General features: G+C 40.2%; 1 long non-coding RNA gene across 3 annotated transcripts in view; it reads left to right on the top strand.

Annotated features, from left to right (window-relative positions):
- The window catches only part of LOC130358893 (uncharacterized), a 208,215-nt gene extending 188,102 nt beyond the window's left edge, over window positions 1–20,113 (top strand). For all 3 annotated transcript variants that reach the window (XR_008889690.1, XR_008889689.1, XR_008889691.1), the window contains 3 exons: window positions 1,563–2,003; window positions 14,231–14,357; window positions 19,347–20,113. This is a non-coding gene — a long non-coding RNA (uncharacterized LOC130358893). The remainder of the gene's footprint in view (window positions 1–1,562; window positions 2,004–14,230; window positions 14,358–19,346) is intronic.
- The last annotated feature ends 318 nt before the right edge of the window (window positions 20,114–20,431 follow it).

Raw genomic sequence — 20,431 nt, 5'->3', positions numbered from 1 at the left:
GTCATTACAAAGTAGAATTGGTGGCGCAAAAAATAAGCCATCATATGGATTTTTAGGTGCAAAATTGAGAGTTATGATTTTTTAAAGGCAAGGAGCAAAAAACGAAAATGCAAAAACGGAAAAAACCCAGGTCCTTAAGGGGTTAATGGCATCCACTGCTCTCCACTACATTGGCATCCCATTCTCATTGGGATGCTGATGGATACCTGACATGGAACCCAGCCACACACATCACCGGTCACACCTGTTACATGTGTGTGCTGGACACATGCCATTCCGTATTAAAGTCAATGAGAGCTGGAAAACATGTCATTTACAAGTCTGTTCAACTTTCTGGCACCAGTTGATTTAAAAAAAATGTTTTCCACTGGAGTACCCCTTTAATGAAGCACTCCTGTTTTTTCCCCCACATATCATGCACACTCACTACTACTACTCCTACAGCACTATTTGTTTCATTCCAGCACAGCTGGTTTTGTTAGCCACAGACAGTTCTAGCAAAGAGGCCCTCTGCTATCAGTGTCCACTTCTGATCTCACATATACAATCCAGTTGTATCTACAAAACTGCTGAGTGTAAACGTTACATATTTCCTGGTAGTCATTGCCATGCTATAAATCCAACATGTTTAAAAAATGTTCTCTTCAGACAAACTAAATTGTGGTCATAACTTTAGGCTAAAATGGGTCACATCCACATCTCAAAGCAGGAATGGCCAGGCTCCCTGTGTGAACCTGTGATCAATGTTATGAAGGAAATCTTTGTAATCATAATAATCAGGTCCCAGCTAAATTCTAGCTCCTGCCCATAACTAGTGTTGGGCGTGAATATTCGCATTTCGAATTTTTATCGCGAATATCGCAAATTCGTGAATATTGCGAATATATTTGCTACATATTTGAAATTGCGAATATTAGTTTTTTCTCGCATATTCGCATATTCCTTCTTTTCACTTGTGGGCCAATTAGAATGATACAAATACACTTGTCAGAGGTTATCAACAACATCTCTAGCAACCAACAGTAAAGTTGCCCACCCCCTCACTGGTGTCTTCTTCAAATACGTGATTATTCACATATGCAATTATAACGAATATGCGAAATTCGCGAATATAGGATGAATATTCATCTATATATTCACGAAATATCGCGAATTCGAATATGGGCACTACCCATTACCAACCTTATCCCATTGGAAACCATTGTATCATAAATACTCTTGGTGTTGAATGTCAGGGCTAATAGGCATTGGCTTTATGAAGTTCATGACATTCTGCATAAGAACTCTCTCCTCCTCAGCACATCATTCATATCACTCATTGTCTTTGTTGTTTGCTTTAATTTGTTCTCTTCCTGAGACCTTGAAATGCCAGACTCCTGAGATAGAGGAGAGCAGAATCCACATATTAATGTCATAATTACCCACAAGCCACTGTGTGTATTGCATCAATAGATCACACTGTGTTTACAATACTTCTGGGTTACATAGAGAAGATTGTTAGTTACAAATTGCTACTATTATCTGTTCATTGTGATCCTTCCATCCCCTTGGCCATTGGCCAGCAGCTAGTCACATGTCCCTCTGCCAGAAGCTCGGATTTCAGCTGTGTGCTCTGCTGCTGTCTGTTTGCCCAGCTCTTTGGCTGTAGAGTCCAGTGAGATGTGTGCAGCAGAGCCAGGATGAACCCCATCACACTGCAGGCACAAGGAAGCCTCCTAACCAGGTCCTGCCAGCAGAAGACCTTACAGCAGATCCCAGCATCTGCCACACCATGCCCAGCAGAGGCAGAACACCAGGAGCTGCAAACACTCAACTTGGAGTTGGGATCCAGTGAACTTGCAATGGACTGTCACAAAACTAGATAGCATCCAACAACGTGAAGATGCCACCTCAACATACATAGCACCCCTGGAGCTGTGCCCTGTCTCTGTCCTCCACAACTTGGCTAGTGGGGTGCAAGACCCCCCCAAAAAAGGTGTCTGCAAGGACAATGAACACATCAGGTAAATACTTTGTTTATTATACTATTCTCTATAACAATAACAGAAAGCATGTAAACATAATGTAAATATTTTGTTTATTATGCTATACTCTATAACAATAACAGAAAGCATGTAAACATAATGTAAATATTTTGTTTATTATGCCATACTCTATAACAAGAACAGAAAGCATGTAAACATAATGTAAATATTTAGTTTATTATACTATTCTCTATAACAATAACAGTATTCTCTATAACAATAACAGAAAGCATGTAAACATAATGTAAATATTTTGTTTATTATACTATTCTCTATAACAATAACAGTATTCTCTATAACAATAACAGAAAGCATGTAAACATAATGTAAATATTTTGTTTATTATACTATTCTCTATAACAATAACAGTATTCTCTATAACAATAACAGAAAGCATGTAAACATAATGTAAATATTTTGTTTATTATACTATTCTCTATAACAATAACAGAAAGCATGTAAACATAATGTAAATATTTAGTTTATTATACTATTCTCTATAACAATAACAGAAAGCATGTAAACATAAATAGTGTTTTGCATTGTTTACATTGCTCAGGAGTGCAGAACCAGTGCATGTGATGTGAAGTTGTGTGCAATATCCAACCAGCCCCATGTCCTCTGCTCAGCAATGTTGAGTTTATACTAAAGTTAACCTTGTCACAGATACGATTACAGTGGGAATGGAACAAATAGGTTAGAGTGATCAGACCAGCACTTCCATCTCCCTTTATGGCAGTAATGATGTTCAGCTTCATGGGTTAGATCTCTTTGTAGACAACAGTTTTTAAATTGAAGTCTAGAAAGCATATGGAGATTGGTTTAACTCTCAAAGTGCCAGCGGAATGGCTACAGCTTGTGTGCAGGGTCTCGAATTCTCAGTCTAGTCCCGTGTTTGCCAACCAGGGTGCCTTCAGCTGTTGCAAAACTACAACTCCCAGCATGCCCGGACAGCCTTCGGCTGTCCGGGCATGCTGGGAGTTGTAATTTTTCAACAGCTGGAGGCACCCTGGTTGGGAATCACTGGACTAGACTGAGAATTCGAGACCCTGCATATATGAACTGCAGCCATTCCTCTGGCACTTTGAGAGTTAAACCAATCTCCATCTGCTGGGAGTTGTAGTTTTGCAACAGCTGGAGGCACCCTGGTTGGGAATCACTGGACTAGACTGAGAATTCGAGACCCTGCATAAATGAGCTGCAGCCATTCCTCCGGCACTTTGAGAGTTAAATAAATCTCCATCTGCTGGGAGTTGTAGTTTTGCAACAGCTGGAGGCACTCCAGTTGGGAAACACTGGTCTAGTCGATCACTGACATCTCTCATACTGTGAGGATGAGTGACTGCCAGTCTAGGAAAGTTTGTGTGTTAGTAATCTCCCCCAGCAGGATGCATCCTGGTAATCCTGTTTTATCCCTTGTAAAGTGAGTCTCTGTAAACTATGGAGCTGTTAGCTAAAGCAGGGGATTACAAGGTATCATTAGCCATACTACACATGCTAATGCCCCTCATTGTACACAAAAGGAGTGTCCCTGGGATCATTAACACTTCAGATAATTACAGTTCTGGTACCCAGAAGCCTTAGCTCCACAGGGGTCCCCTTTACTTTAGTTATGTGTCACTATAACCTCACCTCACTAGTCTAGCTATATTTATACTGTGTATATATATATATATATATATATATATATATATATATACATACAAAAGTCCAGAAATCACTGCACAAGTAGATCTTGGATCAATAAAAGCTGGTATTCTTTATTCCCTAAATAAGGTGCAACGTTTCGGCTGTGGTAGCCTTTATCAAGCCTCTTGATAAAGGCTACCACAGCCGAAACGTTGCACCTTATTTTGGGAATAAAGAATACCAGCTTTTATTGATCCCAGATCTACTTGTGCGGTGATTTCTGGACTTTTGTATTACTATCCCTGGCTGGCTGCCTGGGTAGTCACATGCGGTCTCGCCATACAGTGTATGTATGTATATATATATTATATATATATATATATATATATATGTATATATGTATATATATATATATATATATATATATATATATATATATATATACACACAGTGGTCCCTCAAGTTAAAATATTAATTGGTTCCAGGACGACCATTGCATGTTGAAACCATTGTATGTTGAGACCAGAACTCTATAGAAACCTGGTAATTGGTTCTGAAGCCACCAAAATGTTGTCCAAAATAGGAAAAAGTGAGGATTAAACAAAAATTAGTAGAAAACTAATATAGATAAAGCAAGTCCTTATATATAAAAGTAAGAAAGATCTGCTGGGAGCTGTAATCACTGTCTATGTAGAGGACAGGAGCTTCATCAGGGTCCTGTACAGTACACACAATGTCCTAAAAAAGTATAATGGAGCTGACCTTACTTGGTGTCCAAAGGAGCAGGTAACCCTGGCACAGGTAAATAGTAGTACAGAACACGTAATACCATCCTGTACTGTAGGGGGCACTACCAGACAGCCAGTCAGTGCATGCAATACAGGTGTTGTACCAGTGAATGCCCATTCTGATTGGTCAGTTCTTCCAGCCATTGACACGTTTCACAGATCTGGACTGTCTGTAACATTGTATGTTGAGTCTGGTTTCAAGTTACAATGGTCCAGAAAGGACCATTGTATGTTGAAACCATTGTATGTTGAGGCCATTGTAAGTTGAGGGATCACTGTGTATATATATATATATATATATATATATATATATATATATATATTATAGCACCTGCATACTGCACTATACTGCATAGAGAATAAGTGCATTGTCAACTCCAGGTCCAATGGCAGAGGAAATACATTTACCATTATGTGTATAATAAATCCACATAAAGTGGCTTTTCATTGACCGTAGGGCTACAGGTGCTAGCAGTGCATGTAGACTTTCTTTTGCTTTAAATAGATTGATAGGCAAAGGGGAAACTAGACTGAAAACAACAATGTATGTACTTTGTTGTATACTATACAAATCATTTTGGTATATACAGGGAACCAGAATAAATATCTGTACAACACTTTTCATTTGAAACTTTCCACTTGATAGAGGGACCATTTAGGTTAAGGGTACATTCCCACGAGCTGATTTTTTTGCGGGTTTTCCGCTGCGTATTTGAAAGTGGACGGGCTCTTCTCGGCAGATTTTCCGTGGTGGAATTTACGCTGCGGAAAATCCGCCGCAAGCCCCATTGAAGTCAGTAGGGAGCAGCGTAAATTCCGCCGCAGAAAATCTGCAGAGAAGAGCCCGCCCACTTTCAAATACGCAGCGGAAAACCCGCAAAAAAATCCTCTCGTGTGAACGTACCTTAAGACATTTTTTAGGAGGTTGGGTTTAGACTTTCCTTTACTTGGGAGAGTATATTCATTTACATTCCCTAGTCCTGTATATAAGCACCTGGAGGAATAGCTGGACAAGCTTTTATACATGTCTGCATTTGGGAAGTTTGTTTTATGTAGATTTTATATTCCAAACTGGAATGGGATCCAAAGTGTTTTCTTTTATACTGTATGTTTAACTTTACTTGAAGGGGTTATCCAGGAAAAAACTTTTTTATATATATATATATATATATCAACTGGCTCCAGAAAGTTAAACAGATTTGTAAATTACTTCTATTAAAAAATCTTGATCCTTTCAGTACTTATGAGCTTCTGAAGTTAAGGTTGTTCTCTGATGACACGTGTCTCGGGAACCGCCCAGTTTAGAAGAGGTTTGCTATGGGGATTTGCTTCTAAACTGGGCGGTTCCCGAGGCACGTGTCATCAGAGAGCACTTAGACAGAAAAGAGCAACCTAAATTTCAGAAGCTCATAAGGACTGATAGGATTAAGATTTTTTAATTGAAGTAATTTACAAATCTGTTTAACTTTCTAGAGCCAGTTGATATATATAAAGTTTTTTTCCTGGATAACCCCTTTAAACCTCCAGTCATAGCTTGTATTCACACAGTGCAGTTTATGAAAAACCTATATATCAACATACCATGTTTTGACCATTGATCATGCACAATATAGAAGCAGCAGGATCCATTGCCAGAGGGGCAGTGCCTAATAACAGAAGACAAACATATTTTACAAAGTGGCAGAGCAGTTCACACATAATGAATACTATATACATCAGTGTTTCCCAACCAGGGTGCCTCCAGCTGTTGCAAAACTACAACTCCCAGCATGCCCGGACAGCCGAAGGCTGTCCGGGCATGCTGGGAGTTGTAGTTTTGCAACAGCTGGAGGCACCCTGGTTGGGAAACAATGATATACATAGAGGCACGTATCAGATATCTGTGTATAGAGGTCTGTGAGTATAAGGGATTAACCCCCTGCCAGTCTCTAAATGCTAAGAATTAAGTGATCTTGCTAATTAGTTTTTGGGATTAGAAAGTAAGTGCAGGAAGAGATAAGAGAAAGATTAGTTCTATAAATGCCTACAGGCTGTATGTGATCAATAAAACAGAAGTACATTATTTCATCCAGTGATTTACAACAACTCTGCCCCTTTCCTGATATCTGCCAGTACATCCTCATCAGGCTCCTGAAGACTCCCACTGTTTCTCAAAGGAATTGTACGTGGACAGTTTTTCTTGTTGATGGGCGTTCATAATTTGCAAACCGCACTGTAAAATATCCTTGTCATTTATTATGTTCCATTATACTGTATTACATTTTAGGACAAGTTTTTATTTGCTCGTGGAAGTTTGGTAAATACATAAATAATACTAAAATCGTGACACGTGCATGAAGCATGGTGTAAAACCAGAGTGGTTTGTTTATACAGTGCTATGGAGCTTGCAAACAGCGAAATAAATCATAAACTTCTATGTGATATTGGGCCAAACGTAATAGGCATTAAATATGATTTGAGGGTAAAACCGAAACATAATACATTTACATTTACATCTTTTCTAAGGCTGGGTTCACACCACGTTTTTGCAATACAGTTCCCGTATCAGGTTTTTGATAAAAAGACGGATTCCTCAAAACCTAAACGGTATCAAAACGTGTTTACAAATTTTAATCCGTATACGGTTTGAAAAATGATGTCCGGTTGCATCCGTTTTTAAAGAAAAAAAACGGATATGTTTTTAACTTTTCACTCCATTATGAATAAAGTTTCACTTGTTTGATTGAAATTCCAAGAAAAAAACTGTGCAAAGTCAAAAACCGTATGGTGAAAACCGGATGGAACTGTCCACACATACGGTTCTGTACAGTTCCCATTGACTCCCGTATCAGGTTTTTGATAAAAAGACGGATTCCTCAAAGCCTGACTAAACGGTATCAAAACGTGTGTACAAATTTTAATCCGTATACAGTTTGAAAAATGATGTCCGGTTGCATCAGTTTTTTAAGAAGCAAACGGATATGTTTTTAACATTTCATTCCGTTATGAATAAAGTTTCACTTTTTTGATTGAAATTCCTAGAAAAAAACTGTGCAAAGTCAAAAACCGTCTGGTGAAAACCGGATGGAACTGTACGCACATACAGTTCTGTACGGTTCCCATTGACTCCCATGTTTGAAAAAAAAAAAAGTATACGTTTCAATATGATTTTTCATGGTAGGCTACGGTTTTATGTTTGGTGAAAAAACTGACAAAACTGTACAGGTTGCAAAACGGACACAACCTGATGCATCTTTTGGCATACGGTTTTAAATGGAGAGTCAATGCATACGGTTTTCAAATTGAAACTATATAGTAAAAACATGGTGTGAACCCTAAAATCTGTAAAATGCATTGATTATAAATAGTCTAAATCACAGACAATAGACAATGTGGTAGTTGTTGCTGTTCCATGACCTACCCAATAATATGCCAACTTCTTAACCAGACAAACATTCTATGGGAAAGGTTAATAAGCAGCTGTCATGCAACCCTGATGATTCTGATCTTGGTTGACACAAAGGAGACAACCGTACGTTCATAGACATGGACTTTTCATTTTTTGCATCATTGTTTTGGTTCTTTTGTCACATTTACAACATGTCTGAAGTTAATAACATAGATTATTTCTTGACTAGGACACCTTTCAAAGAGCAGGATATATTGGGTAAGAAGTGAACAGTAAGTTCTTGAAGTTCATGTGTTAGGGTGGGTTCACACCACGTTTTTCAAGTACGTTTCCCGTATATGTTTTCATTATTGAAAACATATGGAACCGTATTGAAAACCATATACATAGACAAATAATTGAAAACCGTATGCACCCGGTTGCTTGTCTTTGGTTTAAAAACCGTACTGCAACCGCATACGTTTTTTTTAACATGGACGTCAATGAGAAACGCACTTGTATACAGTTCCATACAGGAAACCGTATACGGTTTTTAGCACATGCACATTTGCATCCTAAAGTCCCCACCCAAGACCCCTCCCATTAAAAATGGACATTTTCAAAAACTTATGTTTTAAAAAAAAAAAAAAAAAAAACGGACGGAACTGTATGCACTTTTAAAAACAGTATATGGTTTAAAAACGCATACGCTTTACTTTTTCCCATACTGTTCCATATGTTTTTTTGCCATACGGTTTTCTTTAGAAAAACGGATTGAAAACAGTATGGCAAATACGTGGTGTGAACCCAGCCTTAGAAGTAGGAACAATTGGCAAGGAGAGCAGTGACTGACAAGGGCCAAATGTAGACAACTGGTTCTCCAAAATGGCAGGTCTTGTGAGGTGTTACTGGTATTCATGCTTAGTGCCTTCCAAAAGTGGTCCAAGGAAGGAAAACAGTGACAAGCTCATGGGCACCAATGCTCACTGAGATGCGCGATGAATAAAGGTTAGCTTTTTTTGGTCTGTTTCCACAGACCAGCTACTGTGGCACAAGGTTTTAAATGGGTTTTTATGGACTTTTGATCCCTATCCTCAGGATGTTTTATCCTTGATATCTCTGAAGACCTCTATAGGACCTTCAGAGTGCAAAGCTGCCTCATTCTTTGATTGGTGGTTAGAGTGGAAGCAAAGTCAACCTTATGGCATGTTTTGCTGATATGTTATAGCATACTCTCATAGGGGAACCCCTTTATAGTGATTCTGAGAAACTTTATGGCAGGGTGAGCCAGGAATGTCCTCATGATTATATCCATATAATATACATTGCATTTTCTATGCTTAAAATTAGACATCAGTCATAGACATAAAGTATATATTATATAATTTCATTATTGTAATGTATAAAAATGGCCATTTAGATTTCTTAAAAATATTTTCCATATCCAATGAGAACTTAAATTGTTGTTAGAAACAATTATTTTTCAAACATTCAGAGCCTAACAGTTGGCGTCTCCATCCCATGCGTAATGTCAGTAACATACACTATCTGAATCTTATTGGCAGATCTAGTTTATTTTGGTACCATGTGCCATAAATCTTATGTGTATGGCGAGCACATTCAACATAGTGTCTGCAGATCTCAACAAATGGAGCTGGATCTGCCATTGGTCTGGAGATAAGTATCTCATGTCTGTAGCCAGCAATAAGAGGGTTATCTCATCTTGTCTTTTCTCAGGAAAGTGGTTTTGACAATTTTGTTGGGGTCAATTGACCCGACCTCCTCATATACAGCAAGGCCAAGTGTTCATATTTCCAGAGGTATAGTGCAGCCTGGCACTGTATCTCCCCTAGAACAATAGGTTTATGCAGTAACCAACACGCCTGACCCTTTTCTCCTCCGACATCATCTGTTGGTGGAGAGTCTAGAGGCTGCAGATAGTTAACCAAACTAGACAAGTTGACAGGTTTGGACAACTTTCCTCTGAGGTTTAGGAACACCTTAAGGCTAAGTTTCCACTTGTTTTTTTTTCTGGCAGTTTTTGGAATAATGCCACTGCAGTTTTTGAGCCGAAGTCAGAAGTGGATCCATAATGGAGGAGAAGTGTAAGTCCTTCCTTTACATGTCCTATTCCTTTTGAATACACTTCTGGCTTTGGCTCAAAAACTGCCAGAAAAAAAACCAAGTGGAAACCTAGCCTAAAGGAGTTATCCAGGGATAGAAACAGCCTAATTTCTTCCAAAAACAGCAACATCTCTGTCCTAAGGTTGTGTGTGTTATTGCAGCTCAGTTCCATAGAGGTAAATGGAGCCAGCTTGTAATACCCCACAGGGGTGGTGCTGTTTTTGGAAGTAAATAGCACTGTGTTTCTTTTCCTGGAGAACCCTTTAATATTTAGCATGGCACCACACTCTCACCTCGCTGCCTGAGTTTTTTTGTTTTGTTTTTGGAGGGAACAAAATCAGTACATCTATATCTTCACTTGGCAGATGTAGTATGGAAACTGTCAGCGGACTGTAGCTTGCCACACATTTTAGTGTATGTGTACCTGAGAAATCCGATTGTGAGCCTCATTGCCCATACTTTATATATTTACGTATTAAATGGAATAAAAATTCCCACTTTTGAATGTGCTGTTTCATTCCTAAGTCATTTAGCTTTCCAAGTCCTTGAGCATTTGGCATTAGGAAAAGCTTGAATAAAGTCAAAAGCCATGAGCCACAATTGCTTCATACATCTCTTGATCCAAACGGATTTATTCTGCTACTTCCCCGCAAATAATTCTGCTAGGAAAATATTACTCCACTTATATGTCCCAGTAGACCAGTTTGGGTATGGAAATTTAGCCTGCAATTATATTTATCTATATGCTACTTAATTTGAGGATGGTGTTAAATAACACATTCTAGTGCCCTGCTGTGTGTTATGAAAGCATCGCTGTTATAAACAGTTCCACTTACACGTTCCTCCAGGTTGTAAATCTTTATTTTTCATCAGACTTTAACTTTAAAATCCACAGTTACTTTATTAGATTAACACCTCCACTGTCAGGGGTACTAGTATGTGTTACCACGTCTATCATAAAGGGCCAGAGCTGCCAAATATGCAGATGATTGAATATTGCTTAAATATATCTTATTTGCAGGTTTACAATATCCTGTGTAACTCACCTACTGCTCACTTGTCCACACTATTCTTACCAACATTATTCAGGAAACCTTTTCAAATGATATTTTTACTTACAAAATAATCTTTGGGTTCCTGCCGTGATAATCAGGTTTACAACTTCTCCCTGCAGAACAGAGGAACTAAACCCATCGACCTCGGTGCATCGGGGAGTACAAACATCAAACAAGACCAATTTGTCTTGTTGTGTCTGTCAATGGTCTATATTGGGGATATATATAACAATATACAATATAACAAAACAAGAATAAATAAATAAACTCAACACATAAACATACTAGTTAGAGTCTGGCCATTGGGCCTCCATTGGGTTATGGGGATCATCAGATACCGTATTTTTCTCCCTATAGGACGCATCGGCATATAAGACGCACCCAATTTTAAAGGTGCAAAATCTAGAAAAAAAAAGATTCTGAACCAAATACAATGTAAAGTATAGGACAGTGATCTTCAACCTGCGGACCTCCAGATGTTGCAAAACTACAACTCCCAGCATGCTCGGACAGCCAACGGCTGTCCGGGCATGCTGGGAGTTGTAGTTTTGCAACATCTGGAGGTCCGCAGGTTGAAGACCGCTGGATAGGAGGTAATACTCCGCCGCTCCGGATCCGTCACCGCTGCCCTGCATGTCACTCCATCGCTGTCGCCGCGTTCCTGGGGTGTCCCCGACTCTTCGAACATCTTCTTCCCCGGGATCCACGCTCTCCATCGCCGTCATCACGTTGCTACGCACGCATGCCGCTCCTATTGGATGATGGGACGGCGTGCGCGACGACGTGATGAAGACGAAGGAGAGCGCAGCCATGCAGGGGATCCCGGCACGGAGAATACACCGAGGAGGCAGGTAAGGTCCCTCCCGGTGTCCTGTAAGCTGTTCGGGACGCCGCGATTTCACCGTGGCGGTCCCGAACAGCCCGACTGAGCAGCCGGGTTTGTGACACTTTTGCTTCAGACGCGGTGGTCAGCTTTGATCGCCGCATCTGAAGGGTTAATACAGGGCATCACCGCGATCGGTGATGTCCTGTATTAGCCGCGGGTCCCGGCCGTTGATGGCCGCAGGGACCAACCCGATAGGTGTGTGTATTTGACGTATAAGACGCACCAACTTTTCCCCCCCAGTTTTGAAGAAGAAAAAGTGCATCTTATACGGCGAAAAATTCGGTACATTTATCGTATTCACTGGGATTACGTAGAATGGTCTAAGGTAATGCAGTGGGAAAAGAGCGTTTGCTCAAGCGACAAAACATTTCAAAGTTTGGCCAATATGCCTGCCTTATGTATTCTATTAATAAATAAGTGTAGCATAAACATATTCCACAGTGCTGTATATTGTCATAACTAACTTTGGTCCCTGTTCCCATTGGGGCTGACAGAGTTTAACCCCTTAAGGACCAAGCCCATTTTGACCTTAAGGACCAGGCCAATTTTATTTCTGCATTTTCGTTTTTTCCTCCTCACCTTCTAAAATCCATAACTCTTATATTTCCATCTACAGACCCATATTAGGGCTTGTTTTTTGCGTGACCAATTGTGCTTTGTAATGAAACCTCTCATTTTACCAAAAAATTTACGGTGCACCCAAAGAATAATTTTTTTAGGGAGGAAATTGAAATGAAAACCACAATTTTGCACACTTTACGGTAAAAATGACATGTTTTCTTTATTCTGTGGGTCAATACGCTTAAAATGATACCCATGGCTAGATACTTTTCTATTTGTGTACCACTTAAAAAAAATCTCAAACTTTTTGTACAAAATCACCCTATTTTGACCACCTATAACTTTTTCATTTTTCCATATATGGGGTGGTATGAGGGCTCCTTTTTTGCGCCGTCATCTGAACTTTCTATTAATACTACATTAGCATATATAAAACTTTTAGATCACTTTTTATAAAAAATTTTATAAAATGTGACAAAAAGCACCATTTTTGGACAATTTTTTTATGTTTTACGTTTACGCCGTTCACTGTACAGAATCATTAACATTATATTTTGATAGTTCGGACATTTACACACGCGGCGATACCAAATATGATTTTTAAAAAAAATTTTACGCTTTTTGGGGGTAAAATGAGAAAAAAGGGACAATTTTCGTTTTTATTGGAGAAGGCGATTTTTAATTTTTTTTTTACATTTTTAAACTTTTTTTTTTACATTTTTTATGTCCCCATATGGGACTATCAATAGCAATCAGTTAATTGCTAATACTGTTCAGTGCTATGCATAGGACATAGCACTGATCACTATTATCTGCTGCAGACCAGAGCAGAAGATGCCAGGAGATGGCCAGAGGCAGGTGAAGGGACCTCCGGCCGCCATTACAGAAGATCGGATCCCCGCGGCAGCGCTGTAGGCGATCATCTATTTTAACATGCGTATTGCCGCAGATGCCGTGATCTGTATTGATCACTGCATCTGAGAGGTTTATGGTGGAAATCCCCGCGATCGCGGATGTCCGCCATTACCGGCTCACCCCAGGCTGCTGGTAGCAGCCGGGACCTGCAGAGTATGATGCGAGCACCGCTCCGATGCTTGTGGTCATACACAGGGCGTAAATGTACGTCCTGGTGCGCTAAGTACTGCCGCACAAGGACGTACATTTACGTCCGTAGTTGTTAAGGGGTTAAATTGACGTAATGGTATGTTTAGAAGTGTGGGTGAGAACCAGAGTAGTGGAATAGAATACCACAAAAAGAATACCACATGAACTCAAAGATACTCCATGCAGATGTTGGAGGTTGGATTTAAAGGGGTACTCTGGCCAGCATTCTGTAGGGAATGTTCCGAACGCTGTTTTCGCGCTGCAGCACGAAAACAGCGTTTGGAACATTTACTTCTGAATGCTGGCCAGTGGAGTGCCCCTTTAAACCCTTGACCCTAGTGCTACAAGGCAACAATACTAACCACTGTGCTCAAACAAATTTAGGGTGAGGACTGGCTGGATCACTGAAGAACTTCATGTAGTTATAGGCTACTTATATATCATCTATGTTCATATTATAATTTACACTATTACTATATATTTATTATGTATTAATATAAAGTGTTCATCGTATTGTCCTAGACCATCACAAAGGCCTCTCTGTTTCCCTCTTGTTGAATATATCTAATAAATGTTGAATATATCTTATGCCATCACTGTCAAACACCAGAACATTGACTCTTCTATCCAGTAAACCATGACCCTTTCTGAACCCAGATTGTAGTCCCTGATTCACATTTTTTTTCCCACAGGGACTGGTCCATTTAGTCTGGTGGGACATCTGATGTCCGGCAGTCGCCATCTCAGATCTACACGTTTGATTTAATGCTGACGGCTGTCTTCTTGGAATGTGGACAGGACATTGGTCCTATAAATCTGGTACATCCTCTTTCTTGACCTTCGTCTTCTAACCGTATACTTCTCATTGTTTTATCTTTGCCTTCAGCTGCGTGGAGTGTCTTTGTTGCAGTCACAATGCAGGTCTAGTAGCATGGTTATCAGCAGTGTCAGATATCAATATAAATAAAGGGGATAACCTGTCTGATCGCGGGGGGCACTACAGCGTTCATGAACACGCCACGTGACGTCACACTACGCCTCCTTCATTCATGTCTATGCATCCTCATTGTCAAGACCGTTAGAAAGTAGTGTTGGGCGTGAATATTCGCATTTAGAACTTTTATCGCGAATATCACAAATTTCGCTATATATTCGAAATTACGAATATTCACTTTTTTCCGCATGTGCGCATATGTGAATATTCGCATATTTCTTCTTTTTACTTGTGGGTCAGTTAGAATGATGCAAATACACTTGTCAGAGGTTATCAGCAACATCCCTAGCAACCAATAGTAAAGTTGCCCACCCACTCACTGTTTTCTTCCTCGAATATGCGAATATAACGAATACGCGAAATGCGCAAATATAAGACGAATATTCGTCTATATATTCGCGAAATATCGCAAATTCAAATATGGGCAATGCCGCTCATCACTATTAGAAAGGGTGTGTGGCTTGCGGGTATTATATAAGGGGCGTGGCTCGATAAGCTAAGATAGAGAGGGGGTGACTTGGTTGGTCGATGCTAGATAGGGGGCGTGGCTTGTTGGCTGAATGCCAGTACAAAGTGTCACATGATCTCTCTATCAGTTGTGGGGGAGAGAGGAGACAATGTGGACAGAGGATGCCAGGTTTTTTTTTCACTTCCTGCCTGTCACAGCATATTCCAATAGGAAGAATGGCCCAGTACAGGGAATTCATCAAGACCTGTGCAGAGGAAAAGTTGACCAGTTGTCCATAGCAACCAATCAGATTGCTGCTTTAATTTTTGACAAGGCCTCTGAAAATTAAAAGAAGCGATCTCATTGGTTGCTATGGGCAACTCAGCAACTTTTCCTCTGCGCAGGTTTTGATGAATCTCCCCCAAAGTGTATATAACAATACAGTTGGTCTGACCATGAGGGGACAAAATATGAATCATTTTTGTTATCCAGAGTACCCCTTTAAACTAATTTCAAACCTTATTCTAAGGGTGCGTTCACACGTGCGTATTTTCTGCTGCAGATTTGCTTTAGCAGATTTTGCTGCCCATTTAAGTCAATGGACAGCAAAATCTGCAGCAGCAAATCTGCTGCAGATCTGCACTAAAAATATGCACGTGTGAACGGACCCCAAGGGTGCATTCACACAGGCATATTTGTCAGCGGATCCGCTGACAAAGGCCCCTAAAGTGCTGCCCTCTTTGTGCCTGCTAATAGCGGTAATCCGCCGCTACCATCAGACACACTGCGATGTACGAGTTACCCTGCAGTGTACTCGCACACAGCGGCCGCTCTCTGTGTAGCTCAGGGAGCCGGGGGAGCGGCCGCGATGTGCGGGATGTGCGGATACACTGCGACTCGCACTTCACAGTGTGTCTGCTGTTAGCGGCGGATTGCCGCTATTAGCAGGCACAAAGAGGGCAGCACTTTAGGGGCCTTTGTCAGAGGATCCGCAGCTGCGGATCCGCTGACAAATATGCCCGTGTGAATGCACTCTTTCCAGGAAAAAAAAACTTTTTAATATATATCAACTGGCTCCAGAAAGTTAAACAGATTTGTAAATTACTTCTATTAAAAAATCTTAATCCTTTCAGTACTTATGAGCTTCTGAAGTTAAGGTTGTTCTTTTCTGTCTAAATCCTCTCTGATGACACCTGTCTCGGGAAACGCCCAGTTTAGAAGAGGTTTCCTATGGGGATTTGCTTCTAAACTGGGCGTTTCCCAAGACAGGTGTCATCAGAGAGGATTTAGAAAAGAACAACCTTAACTTCAGAAGCTCATAAGTACTGAAAGGATTAAGATTTTTTAAATAGAAGTAAGTTACAAATCTGTTTAACTTTCTGGAGCCAGTTGATATATATATGTAAAAAAAAAGTTTTTTCCTGGAATACCCCTTTAAACATGATTTTTATTTTCTCTTTTTTTTTTTACCATGAAATCACTAGCTTCACAAACATTCCAACCAGCCCCCCCTGACCTGGAGACATAAGTTTCATTACACCCGTCATCATCTGAGCTGATTATTTGGAAATACGGCAGATTCCTTACCGCAGCTACATAAAGCCCAGGCCATGATCAAGATTCTGAGCCACCGGATGAAGTAATAGCAGAGCTGAAGGGAATGGACAGAATTGTTGACAGGAGATGGCTCCCCAAAATCCCATACTTCTCTTACCTCCTCTCCTGGGAGGCCCAGTAATGTAATGGCCCCCGATTTCTGTGAGCTATAATATCGCAGCTTGATTATCTGTAATACTGGTAGGTGTCACTGTAAAGCACAATGTCACCATGCTGCGTTACAGATAATTTACGATGCCGTAGTGATGTGTTACTGCTTAGCGTTTCGAGCAGGAGGGACCCATTACCAGCAGTATGAAATCAAAATGGCTTTAAACCAAAGGCAGAGCAGTTATCAAGCTGTGATACTGTAACTATTACCATGGGCTGATCATGTATTACATCTGGGCAGACCCATGTTGCACTTAAGCCTCTTCTCTTTGTCATGTCTCAATACAATTGCGCTGGAAAATGCCAGTATATGCCAGTATAATTACATGTGCAAAGAAGCACTCCATCACATTAATGAGGCATCTCACCCACCTACTTGTAGGCATTAAACCCAAATTATATATACCGCCGAAAAGAGTGAGCGGGTAGAAGAACACTTACATTAATAATACAAAGCATTGCATTTGTATTCTAAAAAATTCATAAAAATCCTTCTATATGCTGATAGCCATGTTCATTAGAATATTGCTGCTAACTCTGCTTAAAGAGACAGACACTGGTTTGCATATGCCAGTTATTCCCAACCAGTGTGCCTACAGCTGTGGCAAAACTACAACTCCCAGCATGCCCGGACAGCCGAAGGCTGTCCGGTCATGCTGGGAGTAGTAGTTTTGCCACAACTGGAGAGGCACACTAGTTGGGAAACACTGGCACATGCCAAAACATGATACACTATAAACAACCCTCAGTTTGAATCACCAGTTTTAACTTTAAAGGGGTACTCTGCTGGAAAACTTTTTTTTTAATTATTATTATTTTTTTTTTAAATCAACTGGTGCCAGAAAGTTAAACAGATTTGTAAATGACTTCTATTTAAAAATCTTAATCCTTCCAGTACTTATCAGATGCTGTATGCTCCACAGGAAGTTCTTTTCTTTTTGAATTCCCTTTCAGTCTGACCACAGTGCTCTGCTGACACCTCTGTCCATGTCAGGAACTGTCGAGAGCAGGATAGGTTTGCTATGGGGATTTGCTCCTGCTCTGGACAGTTCCTGACATGGACAGAGGTGTCAGCAGAGAGCACTGTGGTCAGACAGAAAGGGAATTCAAAAAGAAAATAACTTTCTGTGGAGCATACAGCAGCTGATAAGTAATGAAAGGATTAAGATTTTTAAATAGAAGTCATTTACAAATCTGTTTAACTTTCTGGACCAGTTGATTTAAAAAAAAAAAAAATGTTTTCCAGCGGAGTACCCCTCCCACCACCAATCCAGATGTCCCAAAGTGTCCCAGGCTCTTGGGGGTTCACATGCTAGTACAGAATGCCATCATTGGTGGGAGAAGGGGGGGGGGGAGGGGGGGTCTGCATGATCTGTACTGTATGCAGATGATTGAATAGGTAAATTTTTACATTTTCTACTGTTACTTTTCAGCAGGGTTGGACAGTTAATTAAAGTTATTAAAACCGATATCTCAAATATTGGTCTTAAAGGGCACCTCTAATGATGCTCCTGACGGGAGGATATGTACAAAATGATTGGTGTCGTTTATGATCCCATGACTTGCTTGCAGACTATCTCGAACTAGAGACGAAGTTATCAGAAGTCCCATACAAGACGTATTTATATGAGATATGTACTTATATATCTCCAGCACGCCCATAGAAATGCATGGAGAGGGCATACTGACCCTGCTACGTGTATGAGGAGAGCTGGGGCGCTGTTTAGGAGATCCAGAGATCCTCATCCACAAGATACAAAAATAAGTGTCTGATCACGGGGGTTCCAACCCCTGGGACCCCCAACAATCAGACACTTATCCTGTATCCTGTGGATAAGGGATAGGTCTTAAAGGGGTACTCTGCTGATAGACATGTCATCCCCTATCCAAAGAATAGGGAATAACATGTCTGATCATGGAGGTCCGGCTGAAGGGGACCCCATTGATCTCTGCCGCGGCACCCCAGTCATCTGGTGCACTCCAGACTTGAGCTGGAGTAGGTTTCTAATGATAAATCTGCCAGGCCGAGGGAGGCCACGCCTCTTCCTGCTAGTCAATGTCCACTCTTGGTAAAAGTGGCCTAAGTGGCACAGAAAGAGAAAAAGTCACAAATTGTTACACAAAGCCATAGCAAAAAAAAAAAAAAAATGCAAAATATAGCAAAAAAAAAAGTGCAAAAATGTGTCAGTCCTCTAGTAGTCCGCCTGGAAATTGTTGTTACAATTACTCTTGTCAATCGGGTATGATCCTATACAGTCTAACACTTTCACCACTGATTGGACTGTGCAGGAACACATCTCACACATATGGAGTCATGTTAAAGAAGATCTGGCTTTTTCTTAGAAACAGCGCCACTCATGACCATCATTTTTTATCTGGTATTGCAGCTCATCCCCATTGAAGTGAATGAGGCTGAGCTAAAATACCAGATACAGTCCATGGCCAACAGTGCTGTTTCTGGGGAAAAAAAGCCTTTACAGAAACCCATTTAATAGATATACGTTTTTTTTACATTTTTTATATTAATATATTTAACTACCCTGTGTGTGTTTTTTGTTTGTTTTTTAAATCTGGTATCTCTCTGTTTCTTCTTCCAAAGGAATTTAAAAAGAACCTGTTCCTTGCCGTCCGTGATATAAGCTGTAGCAGATTGTCATCTCTGAAGATGTTTCCCTATTACATGAAGAACATTAAAGCACATTTGCGTTGCTTTCGCGTAACATGTTGAACTGGAATAATAACCATATTTATATGCATCTTGTTTTTATTGCCTTTATTCTTTCTTTTCCACTTAAAGGGGTGCTCCCGTGGAAATTTTTTATTTTTAAATCAACTGGTGCCAGAAAGTTAAAAAGATTTGTAAATTACTTCTATTAAAAAATCTTAATCCTTCCAGTACTTTTTAGGGGCTGTATACTACAGAGGAAATGCTTTACTTTGTAGATTTCTCTGATGTCATGACCACAGTGCTCTCTGTGTTGCTAAGGAGTTAAAGGGGTACTCCGGTGGAAAACTTTTTTTTTTTTTTTTTTAAATCAACTAGTGCGAGAAAGTTAAACAGATTTGTAAATTACTTCAATTAAAAAATATTAATCCTTCCAGTACTTATTAACTGCCGAATACTACAGAGGAAATTATTTTCTTTTTGGAACACAGAGCTCTCGCTGAATCATGAACACAGTGCTCTCTGCTGACATCTCTGTCCATTTTAGGAACTGTCCAGAGCAGCATATGTTTGCTATGGGGATTTTCTCCTGCTCTGGACACTTCCTAAAATGGACAGCAGAGGTTAGCAGAGAGCACTGTGGTCATGACATCAGAGAAATCTACAAAGTAAAGCATTTCCTCTGTAGTATACAGCCCCTAAAAAGTACTGGAAGGATTAAGATTTTTTAATAGAAGTGATTTACAAATCTGTTTAACTTTCTGGCACCAGTTGATTAAAAAAAAAAAAAAAAAAAAAAAGTTTTCCACAGGAGTACCCCTTTAAAGGGGTATTCCGCCCCTGGCATCTTATTCCCTATCCAAAGGATAGGGGATAAGATGTTAGATCGCCGCGGTCCCGCTGCTGGGGACCCCGGGGATCGCTGCTGCAGCACCCTGCCATCATTACTGCACAGAGCGAGTTCGCTCTGCACGTAATGACGGGCAATACAGGGGCCGGAGCATCGTTACATCATGGCT

The sequence above is a fragment of the Hyla sarda genome, chromosome 2, assembly GCF_029499605.1.
Source record: "Hyla sarda isolate aHylSar1 chromosome 2, aHylSar1.hap1, whole genome shotgun sequence".
Taxonomy (NCBI): Eukaryota; Metazoa; Chordata; class Amphibia; order Anura; family Hylidae; genus Hyla; species Hyla sarda.
Note: the sequence above shows the minus strand (reverse complement) of the source record. Positions and strands in the feature narration are given on the sequence as shown.